General features: G+C 42.2%; 1 long non-coding RNA gene across 1 annotated transcript; it reads right to left on the reverse strand.

The window, feature by feature from the left end:
• Nucleotides 1-569: 569 nt before the first annotated feature.
• On the reverse strand, nt 570-20814 carry LOC309670663. The gene is made up of 3 exons (XR_014269028.1): nt 20700-20814; nt 2422-2472; nt 570-587 (listed from the first exon to the last, which is right to left on the reverse strand). It is a non-coding gene; the product is annotated as an uncharacterized lncRNA (long non-coding RNA).
• Between the last annotated feature and the right edge of the window lie 2167 nt (nt 20815-22981).

Consider the following 22981-nt stretch of genomic DNA (forward strand, 5'->3'; position numbering starts at 1 on the left):
GAGCAGAGAAAAGTGAGAAGTTTAAAGCCAGTACAATTTGTTACTGCAGGTACCGGCACTGATTTCCTTGTGTTGACGCCAGTACTTGTTTGAGTCCACAGCGAGCTGATGCAGAGGTCAAAACTGACAGAAAATTAATCCTCCAAGTCTTTGCAATCCCGTAGATTTTCAGCAGCAAATTCCCTAAACCAGCACATCCCGGATGAATACAGGTGTTGATGTGAGAGAAGGGGCAGACAGAACTGAACTACCACTTTGACTGGCAATAAACTAATCAAACAACTAGGTACTCCATCATAAAATTAAAGCCCGTAGACAGACCATGGTGTGGTTTCTCTCAAGAAATATATAAATTTAGGATAACTGACCTGTAATTATTTAAAATCTCAAATAACATTCAACAAAGACATAAACACTCTGTACAAAGTGAAGTCCAGCATATTGCACTCTTTAGCTTTCTCACAAATCATGTATAAAAGAAAGAGGGTACTTTATACAAACACTTGGTTATGTCTTACCTTGAAATACAGTGGTTCCAATTCACATTCAAAAATCCAAAGAGGAGATGCTAAACATTCAACGTCCGTCTGTCATGAAAAACATTAAAGATTATACTTGGGAACCCTGTGCTTTTCCCTCTCTCAATTTTCAGATGAAACTTTCTGTCTTAAAAAGGAAATATCCAGATTATATCCATGGAAAACTGAAATTATTCTTCTAAAAGTGAAATTTGGAACTTCCAAAAACTTTTAAAGTAATACCACTCAAAAATGTTGCCAGGTTGAAATGATCAGGTACTTAAATGGAATTTTTATCCCATATAATTCTGCAGAACAGATTCAATTTAATTTGGATTTTATAATGAGCTGTTACCAAGACTGGTACAGCCAAAGGAAAATAATGTTCACTGGTACTGGTATTCATTATATTAAGAATTAAAAAAAAAACAATAATGAAATAATGAAAATGCAAACCCATTTCCAAAACATTTAGTAATTTATTATAATGGCTACATTTATTTTAAACAATATTTACACTGAAAGACATCTAGTTAAAGCAGTTCTAAGTTCAGAAATGAAATTTCCGATCTTTTGAAACTACCAAAATAAAGAATGTAATTTAAATGGCTAACAGTGATCATTTCATTCTGCAAGTGTTGGGGGGGGAAGCTGAAAGAAAAACAGGGGGACCAAATCCTTCATAAGGATTCTTAGAGACAGCTATTCTTAAGGTTTCGCTCATATATCACTTTTTCAACTCTATAAATAAAAGAACTTATAGCAATGCAAGTTTGCTCCCACAACAAAGGTGAAGTCAACTTAAGAAAAAGAAGTCCACTGCAGAAAAGCTTAGAAGTGAACTTCCTTTCCAACCATAACCTCAACAATGCTAACAGAACTCCACAAACACTCTTCTTCCCAAATATTTTGGTTCACTATCCTCACCACTACGGGAAACCAAAGGTCAAGTCACCAGATCATAAATCAGCTGCCTTAAGTTTTGGCTTTGAAAAACTCATGGTTGTATTTCTACAGCTATATTTATAAATATATGACTAAAAACTGGTTCTTATCTAATGATGGATTTTTATTAATTTCATTTCAAAACAGTAAGAGTGCTTGATCACTGCCTAAAGAGGAATTATCTTTTGAAACTCGGGGGTAGCGAGGAGCAGATTTTTTCTTCTAAAAACACGTTCCTTACTGCAAATTATAACAATTCATTATAAAAGCAGATTAAATTAAATCAGAATGTAACACTAATTTCTCAAGTAGAGCACCCACACAGGGAACTAATTAGGAATCGCTCCTCTGTGTAAACAAACCTTTGTACCAATTAGTAGCTGGTCAAGTCAGGGAACTCCCTTTCTCTAGGGGAAAAAAGTCTATTTTCAGCATTGCTTTATTTTGCTGCTGGCTGCAAATTCACTCCAGTTCTGTAGCAACGGAGGGTGTTTAGAACTTATATTTCAGAGACTTTGATGGGAACCTGGTCAAGATTTGTGAAAAAAAAAAAATTAATGGCAGTAGAAGGCCTAAAAAAAAATTACAGAATTAGGACTTCAAAAGGGATGAGAACAAATCCCATTCACTGCCTAGGCCAATTCTATCCCAAGGGTTTACATAGGCCAGAACAATAACAGTGAAATGATTCAAAATAAACAGTGGAGTAAATGAAAAAAGTATATGGGAAAAAGAATTCTCAGTTGTTGTTCTATTATAAGAAAAGCAAACAAATAAAAACCTCAAGGCGAGAATATCACGCCCAGAGAGCATTTTGAAAGCGTCAGTTAGGTGCAACAGTAAAACTACATAACAGGATGCCACTCAAGGGAGGCTGAGTATTCATTTATCATTTATGACGTTTGAATCTGCTAGACAGCTGTTCTGTGCAAGACAAAGCACTGGAGTCGACTCTTACCTTGTTGAAGATGATCCAGAGCCTTCCCGATCCTTAGACAGAGGCTGCAATCTGTGGATTTTAAAATTTGTTTTAAAAGAATTGTTATTAAACTGCTTTAATTACCAAGTAAAAAAATCAGAAAAGTTACTTAAATGCCTTCAAAACATAGTTATTTCCCTTTTTTTTTTTTTTAAAGCAAGGAGTACTGCTGCAAGGTATCTTCTACCATGCATTGCGCCCAGAGCAAAAGGTCAGTTAATGCCATAGTACAACGCATCAGGATAGAGAACTACCGTTACCCTGTTTAGGATGCTCTGGAGAGTGATGCAGTTTACATGGGAAAGCAGCTGGGAAGAAGGCATTAGAGAATATTCAAAGCAGGACCACCTCTGGACACGGAAAGGACTGGAAGCACCTCACCAAACCCAGAAAACCACCATTTCCTACAGAGTGATGACATAGTAACAGACAACTTCTGACCCTCCAGCCCTACTGAGTTGTAAAAACCAGCTCTAAATACCATTGTTTTCTACAGCATTTACTGGCTGAAGATATGTGAAAACATGATCCTTTCCCTCTTGACCCAACAACAACAAAAATGACAAGTCTGAAGGACTCAGGAACGCCAGCACTAATTAAATGAGCATCCATGAGAAAGCTTCGAAGAGGGTACCCCGCTTACCGGACCACATTAACTCCCAAGTTACTAAGTGTTTAGGTATTTTCCAAGCTTCACGAAATTAAGGTTAACTGGAAAGAGTGGTTAAGCAACAATGCAGCAAGATTCATGTGAAACAGAAACAAAAGCAGATGTACTACCAGGAATAAGAGAAAGTGAAAGTGGTAGAACAGAGTGGATGAAAACAATGAGAAAGGATTACAGGTAGGAAGAGGAGACTGGAAAGAACAGAAACAGAAACAATGCAGTTAAAGAAAGAGGACAGTGAAATTTAGATGAGTAGGGAAGTGATCATCCCCCTGTACTCGGCACTGGTTAGGCCTCACCTCAAGTACGGTGTTCAGTTTTGGGCCCTTCACTACAAGAAGGACATTGAGGTGTTGGAGCGTGTCCAGAGAAGGGCTACAAAGCTGGTGAGGGGTCTGGAGGACAAATCTCATGCGGAACGACTGAGGGAACTGGGGTTGTTTAGCCTGGAGAAGAGGAGGCTGAGGGGAGACCTTATCACTCTCTACCACTACCTGAAAGGAGGTTGTGGAGAGGTGGGGGCTGACCTCTTCTCCCTGGTGACAAGTGATAGGACGAGAGGAAATGGGTTCAAGTTATGTCAGGGCAGGTTTAGATTGAATATTAGGAAACACTTTTTCACTGAAAGGTTTATCAAGCATTGGAATAGGCTGCCCAGGGAGGTGGTGGACTTGCCATCCCTGGAGGTGTTTAAAAAAAGGGTCAATGTGGTACTTAGGGACATGGTTCAGAAGTGTTTTTTGTCAGGGTAGGTTAATGGTTGGACTTGATGATCTTAAGTCCCTTCCAACCTCAGCAATTCTATGATTCTATCAGAAATAAAAAAGGTGGAATTTAGCTTTGAAAGGGAAAGCCTAGCACAGACTATGCTGACTAACATCATCTGGTTTTGGAGGAATGTCATGGCATGAAAAAATACCCTAAGTCATTTTGAGAAAGGGGAGGAAAGTATTTGCCAGCTAAACACCTTAAATAAATTAATTAATCAATTAAAAATCTCATACCAAAGCAGGTACCTGCAGAACCGTATTTATATGAGCCATGATTTGATCCATTTATTTGATCCACTCCAGAAGGAGTTCATCAGTGTGGAAAGATCAGAAGGTTCTTTTGTCACTTAAGCCACAGGCAACAGTTTAATTGAATTCACAACCCACTATCATAAGAAAGAAAACAGAAGTAAAAAGATCTTAGTAAGGGAAAAGAGGTACTAAATTTCCACATCTTTCTGGAAATATTAAATGGAAATATGACTACAAAGATCATAATCTGAGGGTCAACAACCGCTACATTTTCTTCAAATGCACAGGATGTACGTCACCAAATTCTACAGAAGTATTTGAACCAAAAGGTTTTTCAAGAAAATTAATTCATTATAGAACACAACCTACAAGTTTAATTATGGTAAATGATTGCTGGAAACCTTTAAACCTATTGCAAGTGGGACAGAAAAAAAATCCAGGCTAAAACTCTACGGAATAAAAATAAAAGACTGCTATAAGAAATGAAATAGAAAAAAAAAAGTTGTGAAATAGATGCAAGAACAGAAGTTAAAATATATTTGATAGAAACTTTAGAAGTTGTATAACAACTGGATTGTTTTAAAAAAAAATGTATGTTCATCAGAGCATATAAACTTATTGAGGCTAATTAAAAATCTTGAGATCTAACATAGGCCAAAAGAAAAGTAAATGAGAATTTTCTTGAATTATATCCATAATTTCCACAATGTTATGTTAGATCAGTTTGTTCTGTTACATAATTTGGCTTATTTGGAGAAAATTAACGTTACTGGCAACAATAAGCTCTCACATAACAAGTGCAAAATATACTCACAAAAAGCTTACAGACTGTGTCTGGGAAGTAGACTATATAACACAGTTACTTTGGAAGCCCAAACACATTTTTTATACAGAAAAACTAAATTTTGGAAACAAAAAATCAGTAACTATAAAGGAGTATCTCCTGTTCAGCTGAATAATGAAATTATACAAAAACTTGCCATATAGGAATAGCTATCCTAAGCACAGATTAAGTAGTAGCTAGCACTGAATTACATTTTTAACAACACACACGTGACATTCTGGAAATTTGCTTTTTAACCTTTTTTTTAAAATTTATCTCAGATATCCAAATTTCTTTCAGTCTAAACCAGAATCAAATTAAAACAACCTCAAATGGGATGTAAAAACTACGTCAGTCCAATTTGTAGAGATAATATGACAAAGGAGTATGAAATGGGCATTAAAAAAGGATGACAAAGAAATGCCAGGAAGCACTTCTTGTTCAGCAGGCAGTAACTGCGTGGAAGGGGCTGCAAGGAAAGTTCATTGAGGGACGACATTTGGACTGAGAGAGATGTTGAACGGGAAAGCAAGTGCCACGGGAGAGAAAGAGGATGAACTGTTCTGACTGGAAGAGCTTCACATTTCCAGTTTTGGGTCTTTAAAACAGAATACTTCTTTAAAAGTTGAGAACAGTCCAAGATTGATATCAGAGTCTTCCATAGGAAAGCCAGGGGGAATCAAGAGGGCCAACACTTTAACGTGTTTATAAAACAACTAAATACCAAGATACTCCTTACAACACTGTGACCTAAACACAGGGTGAAGAAACATGTTTATAAGCAACCGCTCTTCTCCTCAGGAGAATTCGTGATTTGGGAAGAAAGGAAAGCAATCACTTCCTAACCACCAGCATGATAAAACTGGACAGAAACAAATAAGACACTGTGGAAACCCTAGCAAAAATCCTTAATGCTGCTTTAAGGGAAGGACATCAACAAGGAGGCAAACCATCACATATTAACGCATAAAATTATCTTTCACTGTTTTCACAATACCCAGTAAGTCCATTTATCCCTAGTTAAAATGCATTTATACAATGAAACACAGAAGTCAGTTCAGTACCCTCAGCGCAGCAGTCTGAGGGACCTGCTGAGAGTAAAGCTTATTATCCACTCAGGGATTTGAGCAGTCTTAGTCCACAACCAATTTGACTTAAGGCAAAACACAGCTGCTACTTTGAAAGTTTCCTGCTGTGTAAGAAATAATTAAGGCTGTATGATCAGTGTTCAACAAAGCACTAAAAGCAAAGATGCTAAATTAATTCTGCTTGCAAATAAAGAGTTAAGTGTGATTGCATGACAGAATGAACTACATAATGTTGTATTTCAAAGGCTAAACAGAAGAGTTAAGTAAGACGAACGGTGTGTCAGAATCCAGGCTGAATCCTAACTATGCAACTGCAGTATTATTTCATGTTTTAGAAGTCCTTTACTCAAAGAGTACATGTTCCAAAATTAAGTTACAGATCCGTATTTTGATTTAAGATAGGGGGGGAAAAAAAAAAAGCAGCAGCAGCAGAACTCACTTGTGAATGTATGTACTGAAAAAGCACGGGCTCATTAAAGCTTTCACTACCAATCTGGTACTATCTAAGTACTACACAGAAAGATGCGAGATGTCGATGGTAATATAGGTAATTCAGGGCAGTTCATCCTTAGAGCATCCTGTCCCGAGCTTTGATTCTCTCTGCACACAACCCTCAAACAACAAATCGTGCCAGGGATTCCCAGCCCAGGAATGGCACTTGGTCCCTCACTGTCCGCGTGTGGACTGGGAGCTCAGTTTCTGATCGCTAGACCACTTCTGGGTGGAGGAATATGGGGCCACTTCACCAGGCAGCCTACATTCATCCCCACAGCCATTCCTCAGCAATATCAAAGAGGCTGTGAGACAGATGGAAGAGCTCCATGGACTAGAGTCAACCTGTAAGTTGTCTGTTGGACCAGACTCCATTAAGTCATTACGATGCTAATAGCTTTAACACTACTTAAAAAAAAAAAAAAAAAAAAAAAGAAGAAAAAAAACAACCACCCCCCCCCACTCTACATTTTTTTTTTTGCTAAATATAAAGTTAGACTTGCATCTCCTTCACAGGAGGCAATCAGACAATTAGAAGAGGGCCGAAACATCTGCTTGAGACAGGGATTCCCCAGGGAAAACTTAAACATCATGCCAGCTCAGGTTTGCACCAGCAGGTTGCTACTGCTCCTTTAGTTAACAGAAGGCAAAGCTTAGGACAGGAATAAATTTTACACTGTTGCTAGGACATACATCCTCTGGTTGAGGACACTGTAGATGCCATCTGCTTACATTTAATTTATTCATTTTGATTTAAGCTGCCAGGCCATCATTTTTCACATTTTTTTTTTTTTTTTTTTTTTTTTAAACTAGCACTTTCAAAATGGCTAATTAGACCTGTGTAATCCCCGGGGCTTTTCTTATAAAAGCAATATGAAACTCAGCTATTCTATGATTTTAAGTTCCTCTGGATTATTTTTCCAGCTTTCCAGACACAGCTTCTCACTTTGAGGTTTGATTTTTTTTCCCCTATCCTTCTAAGCATGCAAAGACAGTCCTACCATTGCTTTTCCAAAGAAGCTGCTGAATCTCAGCTTCTGGGATTTTCAGCTTCCTGGAAAGCAGAATCTGTGGCCACGTATATGTCAGAAAATAAAACAGACCAGGGCACGTAGCCATGCTCTGGGCTTGGAACCAACGAGCACGGTACAGCTTGTGGCTGTACAACTAAAATCCTATCCCTCCAAAACAGCCTGGCCAGATCAAACAGCCTTTTGGAAATGGTCCACCATCTCTTCTAACCCCAGAACTATGCTTGGGTATTATCTGGGAGAGTGTTAGTTGGCACAGGACAAAACTGTGTCACGAACAGTACTAAAAATGTAACAGTACAGTCGCATGCCATATCCATTCCTTATTTAGCTCCTACTATGAACACGCATCATGATTATAGTACCCAGTTGCTTCTGGAGAACATCATTTTTAGAAGTTAATTCCATAAGTGGCCAATGCATTTCAGAATTAACAGGTCACCTTTTCCAGACATTATAGCTTCTGGTTTTAATACCACATCGTCACTTAGGTGGTTGTTGCTTTCAAATCAAGCGAACAGAACAAAATAACCATGTAACAGTTAAGCATTTGTGTTTCCACAGGTATTATATGCAGCACATGTGAAAATCCGCACTCTCTAGATTCTGGAGTTTTAAAATTTGTTCAGACTGAAGACAAGCATCTGACTTCTTAATTTCAGCAAGCCTGGACTGCTGCCAGTAGAGCACTGGTCCTGTCAGCTGGTATAAAGCGGGCATAGCTCTACTGATGGTATTGCTATGCATAGCAGCTGAGACTCTGCTTCTCCAAACTTTATCCGCATCAGGGTGGTTAGCAAGGAACACATTCACTTGACAAGATTAGGATTTCAGGAACAAATCTGTGTTTTCTTTCAATCATTCACAAACTCATATATGTCTTTATAAATTGGTTTCTTTCTTCTAAGTCAGAAATCCCAACTTACTCACTTTGAAAAATTTCATGCAAATCTGAATCAAAAACATTTACCCTTATTTTGCACAAAAAGAAACATAAGACAACAAGTCTTTGTAAACACAATAGAGGCACATAACTTTTTTTCCAAAGGAAAACACGACTACCCTGGTGCAAATTTGCAGGTAAATATTATACTTAGCAAGAATCACTGTGTTTAAAAGTTTGGTTAGATAGAATTGACTATGCAGTGCCACAGAGTACTGAAAAATTACACTGACAGTACAAAAACATATATCCCTTTCACAGCTGCTTACCTACAGATCATCTCACTACATGCTTCTCCATTCCCAACTCTGCTTACCTTGAAGTAGCCTTAAAAATGTAATGGTATTGTGTATTGGGTTTGCATGGCAAGATTTTGATAGCCAGGGGGGCTATAGGAGTGTTTTCTGCGAGAAGCTGCCAGCAGCTTCCCCCATGTCTGACAGAGCCAATGCCAACCAGCTCCAAGACAGACCTGTCGCTGGCCAAGGCCGAGCCCATCAGCAGCGGTAGTAGCACCTCTAGAGTAACATAGTTAAGAAGCAGAAAAAAACCCAAACACCTGTGCAACTGGAGCTGGAGAAAGGAGTGAGAATATGCGAGAGCAACAGCCCTGCAGAGATCAAGGTCAGTGAAGGAGGAGGAGGAGGTGCTCCAGGCGCTGGAGCAGAGATTCCCCTGCAGCCCGTGGTGAAGACCATGGTGAGGCAGGCTGTCCCCCTGCAGCCCATGGGGGTTAACGGTGGAGCAGATATCTACCTGCAGGCCATGGAGGAGCCCACACCAGAGCAGGTGGGTGTGCCCAAAGAGGCTGTGACCCTGTGGGAATCCCACACTGAAGCAGGCTCCTGGCAGGACCTCTGGACCCACGGAGAGAGAAGCCCATGCTGGAGGAGGTTTGCTGGCAGTCCAGAAGGATCGTGAGGCCCTGCTTTCACGGTCTGTATTCGTACTGAAAATCAAGATCAAGCGAGCTTTTGCCCTTCTGCTCCGCGGGAGGTTTCCGTCCTCCCTGAGCTCGCCTTAGGACTCCTGTGTCATGGGACCCAGGCTGGAGCAGTCTGTTCCTGAAGGACAGCACCCCGTGGTAAGGACCCACGCTGGAGCAGTTCGTGAAGAACTGCAGCCCACGGGAAGGACCCACATTGGAGAAGTTCATGGAGACTGTCTCCCATGGTAGGAACCCCATGCCAGAGCAGGGAAAAAGTATGAGGAGTCCTCCACCTGACAAGGAATGAGCAACAGAGACGTGTGATTAACTGACCACAACCTCCATCCCCTGTCCCACTGCGCGGCTTGTGGGGAGGAGGAAGAGAAATTGGGAGTGAAGTTGAGCCCAGGAAGAAGGGAGGGGTGGGGGGAAGGTGTTTTAAGTTTTTTTTCTGTTTCTCATTATCCTACTCTGATTCGATGGGCAATAAATTAAATTAACTTCTCCACGTCAAGCCTGTTTTGCCTGTTATGGTAATCGCTGAATGATCTCCCTGCCCTTATCTTGACCCACGAGCCTTTTGTTATATTTTCTCTCCCCTGACCAGCTGAGGAGGGGAGTGACAGAGCAGTTTTGATGGGCACCTGGTGTCCAGCCAGCGTCAATCCACCACAGTATTGACAAAACTCTGTATTATTCCGTAAAACCTTGACAAACCATTTATAACTGCTGAAGTATTAGCTGCCAATCTGGCCCAGTGAGTCTACCTAATAGTTCACCTAATAACCATCTGCTCCAACCTAATAGTTCCAGATGATGAACTCCCACACCCCAATTTATCAGGGAGTACTTTCATCATAGTGCCTTGAACTATAGGTTTAATTTCTGTCTTTCAAAAAGATGAAAAGATGACACATCTCCCCGAACAGTAACATCAACACTTGACTAAAGACCATCACTCCAATTAACCAGAAAACTCACTATCAGAGCTTCCAAGAAAAACAACCAAAAAATCTACAACACAACAAAAACCCTCCCACACAAGTGAAGTAACAAATTTATTAAATCCCAGTGATGATAACGCTGATGGTATGAGACAGACATCTGCTTCTCACAGATCTTGGCCTACATCCTAGTTCTGACTTGGAAAAAAAATTAATAAACCAGCTTGAAAGAAAAAGTGAGTTTAGAGCCAGAATTAGTATGGTCCTTTTGCTCTGTTCCCAGGATACCTATGGTGACACTAGAGAAGGATGATGCTAGGAAACAACTGCTCATTACAAAGATCTTAATTTTCTCCAGTTCCCTTTGGAGTCCTTGACAAAATGCTTTATTGCATAAGAAAGTGAACGTTTGGGTCAAAGATCTCCACTTTTCACAACTGTGAAAAAAGTCTAGTTCCCACAGGTAGATCTATTCTGCTGTGATTTCTAAAAGATCTTGTGCTGGACTGAGCAAGAAGAGAAACAGCTGATTTACATGTCCTCATGCCAAATCGTTTCAGAGCATCAATAAGTAATGGGAATGTACAAGGCTGACTAAAGCCAAGCTGATCAATACTATCAATCACTGCCTCAGAGATCGTTTTCAATGCACATGGAGGACATCAGCAGGCAGCACGGCTGAAGCTGGCTGTTCAAGATCATCCTGCGCATTCTGATGCCTAATCAGGAGCCCATCGAACACCACCTAGTAATCCACGGCAGAAGCTGTGTGGAACTTATTTAGAGCTGTTAATTGCCTTCGCTCTATGGAGAAAATGTGACCTTCATCAGTGGGAGCGCTATGCTTTTTGTCAGAATGCGTCAAAGGAAGTCAGGCGACTCCTCTTTACCGTACACTGAAAGTCACTGTAAGATCACGGAGCAAGTGGGCTCAAGGACTTCTCCAGACGTGGAAAGGCACTGAGATGTCCACATTTGATTTCTGGGCAAGCCTTCAGAGAATCACCTGTTTTCTGGAAAACCAGAGATGAAACTTTTTAACAGAGCAAATTTAAGCAATAAACTTAGGCGTGCCTACCTACAGTCGCTGGCATAGGACGGGAGAATACCACACACACACAGTCATACTTTAACCACCGGCAGGAAAGAGTCTGCAGGTTTGGAGGACAGCCTAATCCCCAAGAACTGGGATTTTTATCTTATTTCCAAACTCATTTATATCCAACTTCCCCTCAGAATCTCTCATCCATACAAATAATAATAATAATAATAATAATAAAAAGTTATTAGAAGAAAGAAGTGTTTTATTTCAATGTCAGTTGAAGGAAATACTACCACATACTCTGCTAGCAGTATTGCATCAAACACAGAAAGCAGAATGTCTCGTACCGCGTACAAGAGACAAAGCTACCTGAATAACCTTCCCTTCTTGTGATCCTCTCTAAAGAGTCACATGGCAGCACTTTTCTCCTTTTATGGGCAAAAAAAAAAGGAGAAAGGAAGTCAGCACGCCGAGCAGGACTGCGCGGCCACATGAATCAAACAGCTCAGCGCTGTACTGCTGCTCACTCATCCCTACCTCAGTGCATTAAGAATACATACCCTGAGAGAGGGATACCACGAATCAACTGCCATTTACTTAATGCATATATAATTACATGTCACCAAGTGTTTCACGCTGAACTCATCACTACGGAATGTATTAAAAACTAAAGGACAGAGGGCCTGCAACATATTTGCATTTGCTTATCTACCATCTCCTTTCTTAGTGTCAATGTCCTGTCAATAGCATGCAAACCTCTTCTTTGGGAAACAGCTGTAGTGATAGTATGACTCAGAGCAGCAATTAAAATTATAGTACTTTCTGCCAGACGTATTTCCATACGTGCCCCGCACAGCCCTGGTGCCCACCACCCACACCCAGCTCGGTCCACCTTCCTTCCTTCAGCAGCTCTACACGACAGAGTCAGCGAAAGTTACTAACGATCTGACTTACTAAATTTGGCTTTTTTTGGAGAGGACTGTGGAAATTTCATTAGCTCAACAACTAGGGAAAGGTAAATGACATCCAGAATTCCCTATGTATCAGGCAAAAAAAAAAAGGAATAAAAGCCTCATTGTTGTTTTACCAATAGAAAGAAAGAAATCATTGTTTCTGCCTCAATAACCAATATCAGAGTTAAATGCCTAAATCATGAGGACTCCTACCCATAAACAGCTAAAGAATCGAGAAATTCTAAGGAAGCCCACCTCCTCTCCATGTACAGGTGATGGGATTAAGAATTTGTAAGAACTCCCATCTCCCACCCAAGCCCGGGCGCATCAGCCAGACTAGCCCAGGGTACACACGGGCACCCGCGGGGTACCTGCACACATCTTCCATGCAGTCAGGGAACGTATTTGTCAGCCTTACAGGTACCCATCCTTGATTCAGAACCACCTTGCTTTCCCCCAGCTGTTTAAGTGCAGTCATTCCAAGTTTTATTTCGATAACGCAACTTGATATTTGACTGCTTTGTTTGGGAGTGATCCTGAAAACAACTGAATTCAATGACATGAGTTATGCTTGCAGGGTCACAGCCCACACATCAAAGATAAAACACAGATAAGCATTGCTAGGGGCAGAGTCTCTGTCCTTAAAACTTTCTTGCAGGGGTTTTTTGGTTTGGTTTTTGTTTTTTGTTTTGGTTTTTTTTTTTTTGTTTCTTAAGGAAGGAAACAGTCTCCCTGGTTATCAGATCATTACCAGGTCAGTTCAGATGGCCAAAACAGCAGAGTTCAGTAAGGAGCTTAAAATAATCCCATCATTTTCTGAAGTCTAATATTGCTCTTACACAAAAAATGGAATGCATTAAAAGATATGTATATATGTATTTGTTATTGTTAAAGATTACCATTTGCTCCTTAGAAGCTTTAAGGTGTTACCAGTGTGTATTTAATTCTCTTTCGACAAAATGTTATTTCAGTATAAACATGGAATATTTCTTTAAAAAGTAGTATTTTAACCTGTAGGTGTCCCTTTGCCTTATGAATAAATCAGAAGACACTGAATAACAGCAACCGCAAAAGTACAAACACTTTATTACGATTGTGGTGACTCAGACTGCCAGGATTTGGCAGCCCACAGTGTTCCTCAGCAGCAGAACAAAAGGGGATTTTTTTTTGGCGGATTTACTTCTAGTTCAGTAAAGGACAACATGATACTGTCTGTGCTATAATGAATCAAAACCTCAGTAAAACAAAGGCGTAAGTAGTCAGACCCCGATCATTTTTGTCTCAGCATGAAAATGGACAAGCAGTTTATCTATACTTCTAAGGTCTCTAATATGTGTGCTTTCTCCCTGCCGTTGGGGGAAAAAATAAAGTAGTAAGATTATCCAGTTGCAGAAGCACGTATCAGTTCTACAGGCAACATATTCCCAGAATACTTCAAGATCAGGAAATATTTTCTGTTTTCCTCTTGAATACAAGAGATATTGATACAAAATAGTAAGTGGATTTTTTAACACCTTCTCTAATTAAAGACATAAACCCTTTAGGCCTAAGTATCGCACTCTAACAAAATCTCTCAAGTATTCAGAGCATGAAACACATTTTGAGAGCGTCTCGGTTTCCAGCATCCCCATCATGATCTCATTTGGAACGGCAAAACGTCCCCGCAGTAATTGGAATTACAGAGCTCTGCTGCAGCACAGCCTTGTGAGAGGGTGAGGGAAGTGTTCCAGTCCTACAGCGCATTTATGCTTTAATAATAAAAACATAGGAAAAACGGTTACAGAATATCAGCTCCCATTTCCTCTGCTGCCACCACTTATTATGGAGATGATTACAGACTTATTTCCAGAAGCTTCTAAAGATGCCAGTGCCCATCATGAAATCTTTATCTGAAGGAGTCACCAACAGTCTACAGATGATCCTTGGAGCAAAACACCGTGCAATTACAAAGCAATACAGTACAAGGAGTCAGACTGTGCATATGTGGATAGGAAAAAGCATAACTGAGACAAAATTAGACTGTTCCTGGAAATAAAACATAAAAAAATCTAACAATCTAGCTTTCTAAAATATAAACAGGTTTGAACAACTCTGAGGACTATTATTATAAATCTTTCCCCTCACCATTGCCTCCCTCTCCCAATTTCCACAGCATTAAACAAACCCCCTCCGAAAAATTAGGGCCAGCCAATCATCTATACCAGATAAATACCACTGCGCATCTCTCATGGAGGCTATTTAAACACAATTCTGGAATCAATTTACTGGAGATAGAATCATATGGATCAGTTACTAGAGAGAATTTTCCTTTTTCTCCAAAACCAATTCAGCTCCGTAAGTGGCACCATCACTCAGTATTTCCATACCAGCTAACAACCAACAGTAATGAATTTTTGCCCCACACTGCTATTAATATGCACAAAAAAAAACCAGAAGTCGAACTTTCTCCCCTTCTTTCCCAGAAATCCATTAACACAAGCTAACCTCCCAGACTTAATCTGGGGCGGCTGCAAAATGAAAATTATAATGATCAGGCTAGGTACCAAATACACTCGCAATAAAGAGAACAGAAAGCAGGGTTTCTTTGAAACGTCTTTGTAAAGCAAGAAAACAACCCCTTCCTCCCACTTCTCAGTCTAACCACATTCAGCCTAGAAAACAATACTCTTGGGACACTACTGGGCTCAGTTCACTTGCAGAGGCAAATAGCATTGAGCTGTCTTAAAATATTCTGCCTTCCCAGTAGGTGCTACCCCAAGCAGGACATGGGTCTTCTGGCCATCCTGCATCTGCTAGCCAAGCGAAGACGCAGTGGGTGTCATAAAGCATCTCAGAAGGATGAGACGCCTATGGTGGACAACTGAATCCAACCAGGCTCAAGTTGTTTTCTAACCCAAAATAAAGACTTTCTTCTGAAAGAAACCTCAGTCTTGCCAAATCTTGCCTTCAACCCCCCCAAAATCTACACTTTTCTTAGATGTACTAGTCTATATGAGACTAGAGGCACAAAATGGGCTCACAGGAGAGTTTTGAACATGGCTACAATGAATTTGGGTATATAATGGAAATTAAAATACCTGGGATAGTAAGCAGGAAGCCATCTAACTTAATAGGAAACAAAGTTGTGAGAACTGTACCTTAAACGTCACCTACTGTGGAAGCTCAGGAGGTGCCTATGTTATTAAAAAGGGTTGTAAAACCTTCAGGCCTCCCCAGGAGCAAGATACAAAGTCATCCCTTTCACAAGCTGATGAGGAAAGGAGTCACGCAATACTGAAGGTTTGGATGAGAAGGCAGGAGCATGCCCCCAAGCACCATCGAGCAATTTAAGAGCATGAGGAAAGCAACCACAGAGGAAGCAAAAGTGGGCGGTAGGCTCTCTCCAGGCGAAGAGGCTGGCTCACACCCACGTCTTCGCATGCCAGGGTAGTGCCCTAACCCACAGACTATCCTAGACTACTACTTCTGAAACTGTGAAATGGAAAAGTATTTACTGGATGAAAGAATGAAACACCCATGCAAACCAGATTTCCCTCATCTCAGCTGAATGCCTCAATCCCAGGGCAGGACTCACTCTCCCTCTGGCCTAATTAACTTCCCCCCCCCCCCCCCCCCAAGAGTAGCACAGTTGCAGGTGAAATGAAGAACAGTTTATGACATGCTGTTTGTCGCACTCCCCCAGGAAGAGGGAGATGTTAGCTCAAGTTACTTCAAACTGAAAAGAGGACAGAAAATCAAACTTCACACTTTATAGGTAAGAGATGGAACTAATGCACCGTTGAATACGAGTAGAAGAGGGAGAGATAAACATCATTGCAAATGCTTCTTCATTGAGTTGGAGTAAATAGCTTATGCTTACTTATTTCTTAGCAAAACAAGCTTTTCAAATCCTGAGGGAACATTCCCACTTCAGGATGCTAAAGGCATTTAGGCAGGAGAGAAATGCCACTCTCCAGAACAGTCACAGTGGTAACAGCTCTGGATGGATGCAGAAATGAAGCTCTGTGCATCTGATTTTCTTCACAGTAGAAATTACAGACAACAGTGTGCTTTCAGACATGGGTTTTAGGAACACCAACCTTAGCTTTGAGGCATCTAATTGTAAAATAGGCCACTGAAATAATTCATGAATTCAGGCTGTACTACAACAGGGAGAAAGATTTCTCCTCCAAAATCCCATAAATTATATATTAAAAAAGCTTCTACCAACTAGTTCAAGTGAAACCTGTGAGTATCACAGAGCCATAGGAGAGTACAGAATGGCTGTTACCTAAAACATCAGTGTAAGCCTACACATCCCCTTAAAAACACCAAAGCACCTCCAACAGTGTTATTAAATTGTGCAAACTCCAATGCCCAGATGCGTCTCCGTCATCCAGAGTTCACCACAGACAAACAGGGGACCAAACGCAAGATCCCAGTATGCTCCATGCCATGACAACTCTCACGACATACTGATGCTCTTCAACAGGTATGAGGGACATAGGTTCACAGATCACATTTATTAACTTCAGACTTTAACCAAACCAGACTAGCACTTGTGATGGGCACACGTAACACCACAAGTTGCACTGCTACTGGAACCTTCAAAATGAACTTTTCACATTTTACAAACCTCACAAATTCCTTACACAGATTTACTGAAAAATAAGCCTCAGGCTTACGTATTAGCTTCACCTTTTGTCCTGCCATTCATCCAAACAGTGATGTTAAAAGTCAACCTGGACGTTGGCACTATGAACAGCCCTACACAAGTATTATCACAGACAGGGAGGAAAGGATAAAATGCACAAAGAACTCCCATAGAGCACTGGTTATGCAGTCTATTGACCAGTTCATAAATTAGACAAGAATATTACAGCCATTAACACGCAAAAGTAACCATTCCTGCATTAAGGTAAAACTGGCTGACATTTAACTTAATGTAAACATGAAGATACCAACCATGAGATTATTTCTAAACGTTTTAAATCCACAATAAAAAATAAAAATCTTTCAAGCATCTGTGTGTCAGTGCTGCGCCAGGTCATATCTGTCCTAAAAGGTATTTGTCCTGTACCCATTACTGTTATTTTTCTGTAGAAGCAACAACTGCTACCAGTTTAAATCAAGAACTTGTACCAAGCAGTATATAAAAACACAAAATAAGACATGCTTTTCATTTTATTTGGAAGTATGAATTGGAATTCTGTGAATGTACAAGAATGGTAAATTCAGTACTTCACAAGAATTAGGACCTGTACATCTCACATCATTCACATCGCTGTCATCGTCATTCACACATGAGTGCATAGCAGCTTATATTACAATTTTAATTTAAACAACAAAATTCAAATTTATGACTGTTTTTTGCAACTCTCAAGCTGCCCCATGTACTAAATATTTTAATTCATGCCTCTCAAACGGTTTTCTCTGATTTAATGTTACTGTTTTGCATTCCTAGATAACATGAGTAGAAAGCACTGCTAAAAGAATGATAGATAATACTGAAACAGATCCAAATACATACTGAATTCAGTATGTAGGAAGAGCTGAGAGGGTTTGGCTCCTTCAAATCGACATACATTATTAGTATGCATACTCTCCTGTCCACTGATGATATAGGTCACATTGACATGCTCAGTTTGTCTCCAGGGATTTAATAGGAGACCTAATGATGTCTGGATTGCATACAGGTTTTGGATATAGAATAATATTTTGCTGTTTTGTATAACATGTGAACTGAATGATCAAGTTCATGTGCTACTGCATGCATTATGCACCTACTGCTAAAGAATGCCAGTGATTCTATAAAACTCTTACAGTTTCTCTAAACACTCTAATTAAAAGGGTATTTGGAAATACATATAAATATGATTGATTAAAGTGGTCTTGCTTACTTATAGTATGCGTACACCTATAAAATATGATTTCTGTTAAAGTATGGGAATTGTTATTCATCTAAAAAGCATCTAGTATTTTTGACACACATTTTAAGCTCTCATTTTGTATAACACAGAACATGTAGAAATCTGCAACATACTGCACATGCAAATCCTCAATGTCTTTGTGAGACTACCATACTGCTGAGGACAAGATATTTCAGCCTGACAAAACAGTGTCAGAAAATGATGTCATGAAGACAAGCTAAGCACGCTAACAATGAATTATCTTCCCAGCACTGTAAAATTCACTAATAGACTACTATGGCAAAATGACATCTGCTGACAGTAACTATGCAGTAGTATCTAAGATGATCACCATTTTTCCTTTGTGAATTAATCAAGTATTTTTTATTCTAATTACTGGCATACATTGTCTTTTTAATCACTTGTGGTTTGCTTATTTTCTGTTTTTAATAAAGAACAGAAGTTCACAGAAAAAACAGCACAGGAGGGTAGTGAAAAGTACAGAGCAGGATACAATAAAATATTGGGCAGTCATTAAGAAACCATATAAATAACCCAGAGAGCCTCACTTATACGTGCCATAGTTTACATTTAAGTGAAATTTTAAAGACCAGATAGACTATGCTATAGTGGTTCAAATTGAAGCTGAAGAATTTTATTCTTAGTTGCAACTTTATGCTTTTTGTGAATTTAAGTCAAACCCTTCATGCTATTCCCATAACTGTAACTCTGTAATTTCACTTCATTAAAACATTTTTTTTTTTAAAGTCTACCCTAGGAAAGCTAAACTCACAACTAATGGGGCTTTATCACAAGTTTTTAATTCCGGCCTGGTGAGATGGGGGGTAGGGGTATTACAAGAGAGTAGAAAGGAGAATCAAATGTGAGAAATTACAAAGTTTATTCCTTAAAAAAAATAAAGAAGTACATTGCTGATGTCTAAGTCTTCCTTACATGTTGTAAAAAACTATAAAAGTTAGCATAACAGAGAAAAGGGAAGTATCAGCTTGGCTCTTCCCTGTGTAATATGAGTTCGGGTATTTTTGCAGAGCAGTGCTGAGCATGTGAAATTCTTTGCCCACAAGGCAACCTCATGTCACGACAGCATTTCATTCCAGATCTCCCCACCTAAGAGTTCACAGCCAAAGTAATTTTCAGGTTTTTTTCTGACCTTGGAGATGGTGAGAACAGCAGAAGCAGAGCAAAAACATCTCTGTCCCCCTTAACTTACCCCTTCCCCACACACATACAAACTACCTCTAAGAGCTGGTAAACAAAAGCAGAGTGCAAAAATCGACTGTATGGCAATCAAAGATTACCAGGAACAGGCTGGAAACCAACCCACACCACCACCCTCGGCAAGTTACTAGCGACACCACTGAAAAGCATGTGGAGTTAAGTCTTGCTGTGTTGCCAGTGAATTATGGAGCATTCGATTTTACACAGTGGCGTCATGCATTACCAAGACATTGGCATAACAAAACCCAGATAAATAAAATTAAAGCTAAACCGTCTTGAAATTAAATTAGGGGAAAAATGAAAATAGGAAGAACAGATGCAAGCGTGGTATCTGTTCGCTCTAACGCATCCCAACGCGGACGGAGACTCAAACGACGGGGCGAATGCGGTATTACAGACGGTGTTTTTCATCTCACGCCGAGGTACATCCCTCTGGAAACACCCTGCACCCAACCACCACCAGCAGCTGGCACGGAAAGTTTTGGGTACAATCAAAGTTGTGAGCTTAATCCCCCCCTTTTCCCCCCCACCACAGCAGAGGCGTACTCACTCCAGTACGGCACCGGGACCTGTGGTTTCACTGACACCCAGCGCTAAGCCAGACTCCCCCGGGCCCGGGGGCGGGCGGAGACAGGTCCCCGCACCGCCGCTGCCCTCCCCCACAGCCGCGGCGGCTCCGGCACCCACCGGAGGGCACCGCGACCCCGGAGATCTGCCCACCCTGCGGGGCCCGTGCCCGGGGGGAGCCGTCTCCGCGGCTGCCGCAAGGCCCACGGGGGGGTTCTCGGCGGGGGCTCGCACCGCAACCGTCGCCTTCCCGAGCCCGGCCGGTAGCCGAGGCGAAGCGAACCCTACCGGCGCTCACCGCCCCGGTGCCACAGCAGCTGGAAACGCTCTGGGGACGGCGCTTTCCCAGGCAACAGTTGGCTGCGTCCCCCGTCTTCCCCCCCCCGCCGGTTCGAGGGACAGGGGCAGCCGCGCCGCCTGCGGCCCGGGCCGGCCTGACCCCGCACCGAGAGGCGGCCACAAAGGCGGCAGCGAGGGCTCGGCGGAGATGGCAGCGGGGCGAGGGGAGCCCTGCGGGAGGAGAAAGCCCCGTCCCCGCCCGGCTGCCGGCGCGGTGGGCGCTGCGGGAAGGAGCGGCTCAGCCCGCTCCCCCCCGGCCCCGCCGTGCGCGTCCTCCTCCCTCCCGCTTACCTGAGCCGCCCGTCGCCGCTCGCCGCTGCAGGGACCCTCGTCCATTCCCCGCGCCTCGGAGACAGCCGGCGGCGCGGCCCAGCCCGGCCCGGCCCAGCGCGACGCTCGCAGGCCCGCCCCGCGGTGGCTGCGTGCGGCTCCCACCGGCGGCCGGCCCCGGGCGGGCGCGGCTCCCTCCGACCCGCCTCCCGCCGCCGCGGGCTGAGGCGGGGGGGCCGGAGGGAGGTGAGGGGTCGGCGGGACAGGGGAGGAGAGGCGGAGGGGGGTCCTCCACCTCCGCACCCACCGTGCGGGGGGACCCTCAGGCTCTCCAGCCCGGCGCGGGAGAGCGGTGGGGGGGTCTGCTTAGAAATAAGGGCAGGGAAAGGTGCCGCTGTCACCCCCGCCCGGGGACATCGGCCCGGATGATGGCAGAGATCCAATCCCCTCTCCTCTCGCCTGGTGGGCTCTTTCTTATTTTCTTTTTTTTTTCTTTTTTTTTCTTTTTTTTTTTTTTCTGGGGGTGGGACACACAGGGGACCGTGTGTGTTAATGCCTGAGTTCAGCGGGACTGCGAATAGGGTTGGGGTTTTTCTGGTTTGGGGTTTTTTTTGTTCTTTTTTTTTTTTTTTTTTTGCATTTCTGGCTTTGCAGAAGGCAGCACTTCCTCCAGACGTCAAACCCAGATCTGAGCCCATTCACAGCTCGTGAAAATGCTTTGTACTTCCTCCGGCTGCTGTGAGGGTTAAATAAGGTTAAAGTTGCACGAGTGGCTACGCCGGCGCTTGGTTTCCCCCTTCCCCAAAAGGCAGTCTGCGAGTCATTTACAGGAAGAAAGAAAAAAAAAAAAAAAGAAAGAAAAAAGCCTACAAGTAGCAATATTGGAAGTACAGCATAGAAGTATCTGGTTGTTTGTTCGTACCAGGGTTTTGCTCGCCGAGCTCGTTAAATGCGAGAGGCCGTGATGCTGACCACAAAGCCACGGCAGCGCTGTGCCAGTGAACCTGGGAGTTCACAGCTGCGTCCTGCCCGGGGCAGACACCTCGAAGAAAGGGCCTGTGCTCAGGGAGAGGTGTGATTCTCATGAATAAGGCAAGTTTTGAAGCGCTGGGAAGCCAAGTGGTTTGGCAGAGCTGTGAGCACCTCAGGTCTGCTGCTGGCTGGACCCTCTGGGCTGTCACTCCCCCTGAGCACACATCCCACAACAGCATCACTTACGCGCTTTGACTTCTTGCCTTTACCCAGGCTGTATCCAGATGTCCTTGAATTGTTCTTCTTTGGTCTGAAAATTCCAAATTTTCTAGTTAGGAAATAATTTGAGTGACATACTGAGTCTATTAAAAGGCTTGGTGTCTGTTACTGTGGCACATATTTAATATAGCTACCCTTGCGGCACCCAGCTTAGTAGAACGCTAAGCTGCTGCCTTGCATTTTTTATCCACAAGTGTCAAAGTACCTTTTAAAAGAAGTAAATAGCATTGCTCCACTTTCAGGCAGGAAGAACAGTCACATGGAAAACTTGAACCAGGAGAGAGAACTGAACCTCAGATTCCTGGCTATGGCAGCTTAATGTCTCCTTTTATTTATTTTTTGGGGGCATGCCTTCAGACCGCTGTGTAATGGGCATGTCTTTAACTGCATGCTTTTACAAAAGAAGAGGCAGCTGTCACCCATCATTTGGAAATATTCTGACTCTGACACATTAGTGCATGTTATGTATGCTCTCAGATTGTCTGCACTGAATGCATCAGGAATGTATCCAGAAGAATATTTTGATTCTGGATATGAACAGTATTTAAGAGTTAGAAAAGTCCAACTTTTAAATCCTGCCAAAACAAAGGGACCATTATATAGTGATGAAATGAACCGTAGAACATCTACATAGCTTTAGCGTCACATACGGCCATAAGACTGAAGTTGAACAGCCTGTAGGGGGAATGGCAGGCGAGTGATAGATTTCAGATTCTCAGCTTTGGACAATGACGTTAGAGACCAGGAAATAATTGTTTAACCAGCTACATGCGTATTAGCCGAGCGACAGTAACTGTCTGTGCGAAACTGTTATCCCAGTGCTGGTGTGAGACGCATTCAGTTTGAGGCACATGGGGTAGGGTTCAGATTCCTCAATAAAGTCATCTCTCATCGTTTGGACACTGTAAGGGATCTCATACAGCTCCCGGTTTTTGCTTTGAAGAGGTGCAGGATTCCCATAAAGTTCTGTCTTATCTCTACCAGCCCCACTCCAGTACCTCAAACACCCTAAACTTTCTCAGGCGAAAGCATGGCTTGCATATGCGCAGCTG

Source organism: Vanellus vanellus (assembly GCF_965231255.1).
Source record: "Vanellus vanellus genome assembly, chromosome: 3".
Lineage (NCBI taxonomy): Eukaryota > Metazoa > Chordata > Aves > Charadriiformes > Charadriidae > Vanellus > Vanellus vanellus.